The following is a 10,001-nucleotide window of genomic DNA, read 5'->3' as shown; positions in this document are numbered from 1 at the left end:
CTTATTTCCGAAAAACTTTCGACACGGTACCACACTGCAGACTGTTAACGATGGTACGTGCATAGGGAATACGCTCCCAGATATGTGACTGGTATGAAGAGTTCTTAAGTAATAGAACCCAGGATGTCGTCCTCGACGGCCAGTGTTCGTCGCAGACAGGGGTAACATCAGGAGAGCCCCAGGGAAGTGTGACAGGACCGTTGCTATTTTACATATACATAAACGATCTGGCAGGCTTGGTATGCAGTAATCTGCGGTTGATCGCTGATGACGCTGTGATGTACAGGAAGGTGTCGAAGATAAGTGACTGTAGGTTGATACAAAGTGCCCCAAAACAAAGTTTGTAGTTAGTGTGACGAATGGCAGTTGTCTCTCAATATAGAAAAATATAAGTTAATGCTGATGAGTAGGGAAAACAAACCGGTAATGTTCGGCTACAGCGTTAGCAGTGTCCTGCTTGACACAGTCACGTCGTTTAAACATTTGGGGTAACGCTGTGGTGCGCTATGAAATGGAATGAGCGTGTGAGGATTGTAGTAGGGTAGGCGATTAGTCGACTTCGGTTTATTGGGAAAGTTTTAGGAAAGTGTGATTAACTGTAAAGAAGACCGCATATAGGACGCTAGTGCCACCTACTCTTGAGTACTACTCGAGTATTTGGGATCCGCACCAGGTCGAACTGAAAGAAGTCATTGAAGCAATTCAGAGGCGAGCTGCTAGAGGACGAGCTCCTGAACAACTGCCGGCGCACAAGGACCAGTCTTCCCCCTGTCAAGAGGGGTAGGTCATTGGCACCTCGCAAACATCTTACGCGTCCACCGAGGCAAGTACCAACTACCAACTACTCTAGTAACATCGTCATATTACTGGAGGACGGAAATCGGCAGTGAGTGTGCAACAAATAACGGTAGATCATGGGGTTGCGTGTGAAAAGGGGAGGGGAGGGGGCGTGTGAGGTATTAGATGGCCCGTCTTCTCAGCTTTAAAATCACGCCATCTTCAACATGCGCTACACACCATGATGTAGGTCAGACAAAAAAAGTACCGACGTATATTTTATGGGAAATTTGATCCTCTCTATTTTCATAAATAGTCACCTTTGCCGAAAATTGTTTCGTTTCAGAAATGTGAGAAATCAAATGACGTCCTGTTTTTCGAGGTCTTTTCCATTTTTGACCCATTACCGAGCCGAAATTTTGGTGGGACTTTGAAAATTCGGCTTCAGAACCCTCGAAAACATACAACAAGCTTCTCAGAAAATTACTGCAAAAGTTTCCGCTATTTGGCCTTTTTGATCACCATTTGACCGGAGTAAAGTGCACATTCCGTTGACGTAGTATCGTGAAATTTGGCAAGAAGCAAAGTTTCACAGTACAAGTAAAATAAAAACCTCTCAAAATTGTTAAATTGTAATTATATCCCATATGAAATATCTTTTCCGTCATAAGCATAACAGAGAATGATTATAGAGTGCAAACATAAAGTGTAAGTTGCAGTCATGTTTTAGTAAGTAAATAAAAATAGTTTATTTAAATATTATATACCTACATATATAAGCTGGAGTCCCCTGACCCTCCCCCCTTTTTTTTTACGACCGGGCTAGTCCGCGGAACTACTGTAGTACTGTTGAGATTTGATACGGTCTTGGAATTCCCGGGACCCATGTCTTGCCAGTATCTATGGAAAACAGGCAAAAGTCGTTGAAATTGTCGATTCCCAGGGTGGATGATTTGTAAATATGTACTTACTTAGGTTTTCACGAAACACCTCAGTACGCGTGTTCTACTCGCACCTGACCATTTTGTTCTCCTGTCCTCGCGTTTACTGCCCCTGAAAAGAGACGGAATATCGACAGAATGGATAAGATTTTGCTGATGAACATTAACCAACATTATGTTTCTCAAACAACTTTGCGATAATGATGCACCAGTGACAGCTGCTGCTGCGATTGTATTGGGGAGGCTATTTAAAGTAAACTCGAAGGTAATTATATAGTACTAAAGATATTACAGTTTACATTGACACAACATGTAAAATTTCCTAATATCTTACTGGTGTAATTAACTCTGCCGAAGCAAGGACGTAAAAGAAAATCAAATTGTTTAAAAAGAAGGTGCATAATTCATTGCGTTATCACTGTTCATCATGTTATAACTAAGAGAAATATAAAAATAAAAAATGAAATAAATCCATAATAAAGAAAAAAAGTTCTATATGACAGCGTAATGTCTCATTCAGTTCTCCATTTCTGTTATCAAGAGGAACATGTTTCATTAAATAAGAATTCATTTGTGAAAAGTAGAAAACAAGTGATATGGTTTACATTCGTTTCTTCTAATATTTGTAAGGGCACTGACAACCCACGCCGTTGAACGCCCTTAATCTCCAAACGCACACGCGCATAGCCAAACTGAGACTAATGGCGTACGCACTTTTGACAAATCACCTTTACTGCCAAGAGGTTGAAGTTTAGATAGACGAGGTGCTGTATCACCAGCCACGTGAATTGTTCAGCAGTGCGAACACTTTCCAAACAACGCGGTATCGCTGCAGACATGCGGTCACCAATGTACCACGTTCGATAACAGCTTAGCAGCGCCAGTATATCGTGCGTTTAGGCAAGCAACGTGCCCGATAAGGGCGGCTGAGGTAATCTAGCACTCCCACTATCTAGCACCAAACATGGCTTCCACGTCAAACATCAAATGAAAACCAGGAAGAAAGGTAAATTAGGGATCAGCTTCCCGGCGAGGGCGAAGCTATTATAGACGGAGCACATGCGCGGCTTTGTGAGCCAGATCGACAGTGTACTTTTCAAAGGAAACATCGAGGCCTTTTGCCTTAAGCAATTTAGCGAAACTACGGAATGCTACAGCGTGACTGTCCGACGGGAATTTGAACCTGAATCTTCTCGAATGGAAGTCCAGGATCTTAACAACTGCGACAGACCTCTATAGCAGAGCTAGCTGACATGCGAAAGGGAGATGATGACTTTGACCTTCGATGTGCCTTTGCCTGAAACACTAAGTTTGTAATCAATTTTCTGGTTGATGGCTGAGCTGCTTTCTTGATGTAAGTACGAAGTAATGGTGAGTAGACCATTGAATAAAGTAGTTACATGAATAGTGAGTCTTAAGGTATGTTTACATGGGCACAGAAACTGCATATTGCCGATAATATAGCACTGCAACATTGCCAGCCACACGACCTGCAAGCACCTATTAAGCAAAATGTCGGGCGCTGTTCCCCAACGACGTTTATAGCCATAAATTTTCGGGCCAGAAGAGTTTACGTGGGCCACAATATGGCCGCTAAAATGGCAAAAACGAGCAACTGAATGTGAATGCGGCTCTGCTGGATTCGCATTCCTCGAAGAAAAAGTTAGCAAGGAAAAGAGAAATAGAGTTTTCAGGATGCGTACAGTTTAAGCGAACTGCTTCCTAAGCGTTAGCATACGAACTGATGAAGAGTACATACATCATCCAGAAAATCGAAACACGGTTTCGAATACATCGTAAAAGGATACTTGCAGTTTAGGTGAGCGAAAAGCTTTCTAAACGTTACCTTCCGAACTGATCCTGTGTTCAGACCTCATCCACAAATTTGAAACACGATTTCAAATGCACTGTAAAAGGAATTCTTCCGAGAATTGATAAGGCTGATCAATACATCTGCATCAATACTCCGCAAGCCATCCAACGGTGTGTGGCGGAGGATACTTATGTCAACATTAACTGATGTCCTTTTCCTTGTTTCATTCGCAAATGTCTCCTGGAAAGAATGAATTGCCGGTAAGCCTTTGTATTAGCTCTAATTTCTCGAATTTTCTTGTTGCGGTCATTTCACGAGGTATAGATGGGAGGACGTAATATGTTGTCCGGCTCTTCCCAGAACTTACTCTCTCGAAATTTCAGTAGTAAACCTCTCACTGATGCACAACGCCTCTCTAGTAGCGTCTGCCGCTGGTGTGTTGCCATCTATGCGATGATACCGCGCCGACTAAACTATCCCTGACGAAACGCGCCACTCTTCGTTGGATCTTCTCTATCTCTTCTCTCAGTCCTACCTGGTAAGAGTCCCAGACTGTTCAATAATACTCAAGTATTTGTCGAAAAATCGCCTTGTAAGTCACTGCTTTAGTGGATGAATTAGATTTCCTTAAGATTCTTTTTACAAATTTCTGTCTGGTATCAGCATTGCCTGTTATTTTTACGAACAAAACATCATCCTCTAAGTTACATTTGTGATTCAGTAATGGACATCAATTAGAACTCATGACAATATGGATACGACATAATAAGCAACCTCTACATATTTTTTAAACAAACTTTGGCTTAGGAAGCGAGAACTTCGTTTTCTGGCTACTTACTCCTGTTTCGGACTCAGAGGCATTTGGATGTATGTGTTTAATAGCTGATTTATTGGATAATAATCGTTTTATTCATAAATGCTAGTGTCTGCATTCTTACAGAAACCTGCAATCATTACGATATTAATTTTATTCTGATCATTTCATGTGTTCCAGCAGAGTTATCAGGAAATTGAGCACACACTGTTTGAAGTCAGAACGTCTGATTGTTCATCGTACCGCGTCGATTAAGCGCTCTAATCGCAACAAGGTTTACTTTTACTAAACCCAAATTAATATTCATTACCACTTTTATCGTATATATGTAAAATTTTAAAAGAAATCGGTCAAGAAGTTTACGAGAATTTTGATAATCATGTTAAACAACAGAATGTGTGTGAAATCTTATGGGACTTAACTGCTAAGGTCATCAGTCCCTAAGCTTACACACTACTTAACCTAAATTATCCTAAGGACAAACACACACACCCATGCCCGAGGCAGGACTCGAACCTCTGCCGGGACCAGCCGCACAGTCTGTGACTACAGCGCCTCAGAGCGCTCGGCTAAGCCGGCGCGGCATGTTAAACAAGGTCTTGTCTTCATATAGTAACACATATTACTTCGCGTGTCCCGTAAATCTCGTTGTACAGGGTGACACACGGGAGACGGACGATTTTTAACGAAATAATACTCAGCCAACTTTAAAATTAATGCATGTTTATTTACACAAAATCAAAGCTCATTATTTGCCATTTTAGTTAACAAAGTTATTTGTGAAAAATAATGTCGTGAAGGTGATATCCATCATTTAGAATGCAGGACTCAAGTCTCATCTCAAAATCCTCCACCACATGGACTAAAATTTCTGCAGGGATGGCAGCAATTTCTTGAATGACTGCATTCTTCAACTCGTCCAAATTTCGTGGTTTATGGATATAGACACAGTTCTTAAGGTACTCCCACAGAAAAAAGTCACATACTGACAAGTCGGGAAACCTGGGAGGCCAGGGAACATTGCCAAAACGTGAGATAATGTGGCCAGGAAGCATGCGTCTAAGAATTGTCATTGAAGTGTTTGCGGTGTGCGATGTTACCCCATCCTGCTGGAACCAAACGCGTTTTAAAGGGATTCGTCGTCTTCTTAGTTCTTCTTAGTTTCAAGCATGCGAATGTAACGAACCGAATTAACAGTAACTGTGGCCCCGTTCTCTTAAAAAAAATAAGGTCCAATAATGCCAACAGAGCCAAGAGCACACCAGACTGGTAGATAAGGTGTGGATGCTCTGGAGCCCAGTAACGTAGGTTTTGCTTATTGACGGTCCCGTTTAAATGAAAATTACTTCATCGATCATCAATAAAATTTCATTTTCATTCGATCCCAAAATCACTTGCATTCTGTAAGCGAAGTCAGTTCCAGATTTTTTCATGTAATGTGTTTAAAGTAATCTGTAAGTCTTGCTTGCACATCTACAATGGTTTGCTCTTTTTAGAACAACAGTTTATACTCTTTCTTTGTGTCAACTGTTTTTGTCGAATTCCCCAGTCTCCTGGCGAAAAGGTCTTGGGTTAGCATATGCGTGGTGGTGTTAGAAAAACCGCGACATTTGGAAGCATTTCTTCTGGCAAAGACTTACGGAAAATAATGACTTGGGGTGAGAGAAACATATTTCTCCAATTTTAATATAACGTATGTAATACTTACGTCGTCTTTGTTGGAGTCAGTGTTAACAATTTCTTTATAGTTTACAGGTACACAACTAAACCTATAGGCAGAGAGAACATAGTTCATAATCGTTTCTTGGTCTTGGTTGTCTGGAAGGTTTCCTTGTCCATCAATCAACCATGTGGTATCTTATCGTTCCAGTAGACAGGTTTCAGGGCAGTGTTAAACACAACACAGTGAAACGTCCCCTTTAGAAAAATTTATACAAGTGACTGTGCTTAAACTGACACACAATATTTTGTTAGCGCAACGCAATCTGACTTTCAATAATCCCTACAAAAGAATGGGCCCTGACTAACATTAAACTATACCTTTCACAAATCACTTACCTCACAAAAATCTTCGCTACTCAAGTTACTGCAATACAGCGAGCGCCACTACTGCCAGCTAAATAAAAGATTCAAACTATGGAAGGCACTAACTACTGATAGGGATAGTTAGCAAATGAAAGATATTAATAGAGAACAAACAATGTATTTACCTTGATATCATCATATATAAATATAGCAGTTCATGACAAATTTCAAAACTTCGCCATCTCTCTCCCCACATCCACCACTGCTGGCGGCTCACCTCCAACTGCGCAACGCTACGCGCTGTTCACAGCCAGCTGCCTAACACTACAATGGCGAGTATTACAACAATGCAAAGCAGCCACAGACTGCACACAGCACAGCCAGTGATTTTCATACAGAGGCGGCGTTACCAGTAAAAAAACCTAAACAGCCTACTTACAACAGCACACAGCTTTTCCATTAGCTATCTGCTAGCTTACGAGTACACCACATACAAGTGCTTCATGTTGAGTACACCGGAACCTATTGTGTATTTAATACACATAGTCTCCCTAGAACTCAATTTATCCCTTAACACTGTTCTACTGCACTTACATGTGCTACAGACATTTAATACTTGTTCTTAACCCTCTTTGTTAACTAATAAACATTAACTTTATACGATTAAAACATTATTTTTAATAACCTGTGACTTTTCGATCTCCTGAAATGCCGAAACCAGAACTGCTAGAGAAAATATTAATAGGGCATTTTTTATGAAACTTCCTGGCAGGTTAAAGCTATGTGTCGGACCGAGACTCGAACTCGGGACCTTTGCCTTTCGCCGGCAAGTGCTCTACCAACTGAGCTACCCAAGCTCACAGGTTTAATTCCGCCAGTACCTCGTTCTAGGGCCAAGCTCACAGCTTTAATTCCGCCAGTACCTCGTTCTAGGGCCTTTTTTGTATGTAATTTAATGTAAGTTAATTTTTTTGCTGGGAATCGTTTTCGCTTGAGGCTGCAGTTTTCGAGTTATTTAAGAAGAACATAAAAAATAACCTTTAAACGCTCCCGACCCTTCCCCCCCTTCCCTCCCCCCCCCCCCCCTCACACACACACACACACGTTCACAGCCCGCAAATCAGGACTTTTAGTATGTTGTGCCTCGTACTCCTGGCTAGCACTATAGAATAATATGCGACTACACGAATATTTTTCTTGATTTTCCTTCGTTGACTGGAGTCGCTGTACTTAGCAGATACTATGAATGTTCTTCTTTTCTTTGGTTTATCCCGTGTCTTCAAAGTGTTAGATGTTTTTCTGTGTTTGACAGCGTTAGTGGTAGAGAATTCCCGGATGCTCTTCCTGTCGCCATCCCTTCTCCTCGCTACTCAATCCGTGTTGCCCCATTTGCTTCAGTTTCGTGGTATCACCTGTGAAACTGTGAGAACATGTTCTAAATGTTTGCGAATCGTGTACCTAAGGAGGGACGTGGGCACCAGCCCGGCATTCGCCTAGTCGGACGAGAGAAACGGCCTAAAAACTACAGCTAGGCTGGCAGGCACACCTGCGCTCATCGTTAATCAATTGGGTAGATTCTATCCGGGCCTGGCGCCCCTCCTCGAATCCCGGAAGCTGCGTACTAACGAGCGCGACTATGAGAATGTTTAAGGAAGTACTGTAGCAATGAAAAACAGATTAACCCCAATAATGCTCCCATCAGTAAAAAATATACTTATATAATTCACATTCAGTGTAACTACCCAACAAAAAAATGTGTATGGCATTCACATTCAATGTTAACTTCCCAACAGTTTGTTATTCCGTAACCTCGCAATAATAACGTGTGATTAATCTCTCAATAAAATTGTGGCTCACTTATAACCTTTCAATAATTGACCGTGAACTTAAATTGGTAAATTTTGGACGTCAGCAGTGCTGCGTCATGGCCCTGAAAGATCATACTGAATAAATTGAAAATTCTTACCTCAATAAGGTCGCCGGATAACGCATATATATCTGCTCCTATAAGAAATTTTTCTGGCACAGCCCACTGCAATGCTGGCCAATAGATTTGTCATGTATGAAAGAAACACCTGATGTTTCTCTACAATAATCGGGATGACCATGGATTGGAGAAATTAGTAAATTCTTTAAATTGAGATGAATGATTGTCAAAAGTTAATTTTTCATAAGAAAGGTTATTATTAAGAGATTTTTTAAAAACATTTACATGGGACTTGATATAACAACAGCACATATGCGCGAGGCTGCTTTTACCTTATACTACATCGCTCAGGCACCGCCATCTCTCCCCATGAACGGCCCAGCCAACTCGATACACCAGACTACTAGCTACTACTTACTCCTACTGCTACACAGTTCGTACTGCTGACAACACTGCTCTTTGGACTGAGGTTCTCTTATAGCTTACATATCGCAGGCAGCGCGTGAGTAGTCCATCGAAATTACATCTGTTCGAGTGCGCTAGCAACAAATTCCTTGGTCATGGACCTCTTACAAAGTCATTTTATATTTGGTATTCACATCAACACTTATTTTGTAAGTATGCCTACTTGGTGAAAGTTTACAATTTTATATTGCTGCCTGCCATGCGTTTAATATCAGTGGGTAAGTGGTCAAAAATTTTGGCTCCAGCATTGTGCAGCGCTTTTTGTGGTAATACAATCTCAGGGTAGCGTAATGTATGTAATTTTTTTCTTCTGGTTTTGAAATTGAATCGCTTATCTCAGAAGGGCCTTGTGTTCGTCTGACAGTTTTCAGAAAAGAGGAAAAAACTGTTTTAATTTTTTACAGGGCATTTTTTTAATTGTTGGCAGTGACCATGTGAGATATACCACTATGGACAATTATTCTGACTTTTTATATACTCAAATGTTGTGTCTATTTTTTGACCAGAACTGATTATTTCTTTTGGACATAAGGCTTTTCCGAAATAAAAATCTGGAATCTTTGCATTCCACAAGCAAACAGTTTAGTGAACATGTAATCAAATGTTACAGACAATGTTTAAAGAATTCACAATATCTGTCCGTGAAAACAAAATATTCATCAGTATTAGAAATCACAAATCAAACATCTTCTGCGTTCATTGCTCCTACAGCAGTTGTTCACTGACGCATAATATTCCAGAATACTAGGATGTGTTCTTCCTACACTATGTAAGCAGCTGACTTCTTTATATCTAACATGTTCTTTGCGTTGATAGGAATATAGTCATCTGAATAGGTCGAAAAGCAGGGAAGTTGCCATTGTATCGAGAAACTCCAGGCAGTCCCAGTCGGAATTGTGGGTACTTCAACTACTGATCGTACTGCAGGCTGTTACAGTCCCAAATACCTCATCACTGAAGACAATATGATGAAATGTCGAAACACTGTATGCTACTTCCAAGTCCCTTCGTGGAGTATCTGTCTCTAGTGAACGTTTTGTCCTCTTATAAACTCTTGTCCATGATTTCAACTGCTGAGATAACTTTTACAGAGAATTGTCATCTTGCACTCGATAAAATCGGCTCAACGATTCCATAATAGTATATACTCTGTCAATTTTTCTCAGCGATCTCTTCATTGTGCCAAAAGTTCTATCCGATGGTAAGAAAGAGTGCCCCCGGATGGGAAAGAATACCGGT

Source organism: Schistocerca serialis, chromosome 5, assembly GCF_023864345.2.
Source record: "Schistocerca serialis cubense isolate TAMUIC-IGC-003099 chromosome 5, iqSchSeri2.2, whole genome shotgun sequence".
Lineage (NCBI taxonomy): Eukaryota > Metazoa > Arthropoda > Insecta > Orthoptera > Acrididae > Schistocerca > Schistocerca serialis.
Note: the sequence above shows the minus strand (reverse complement) of the source record.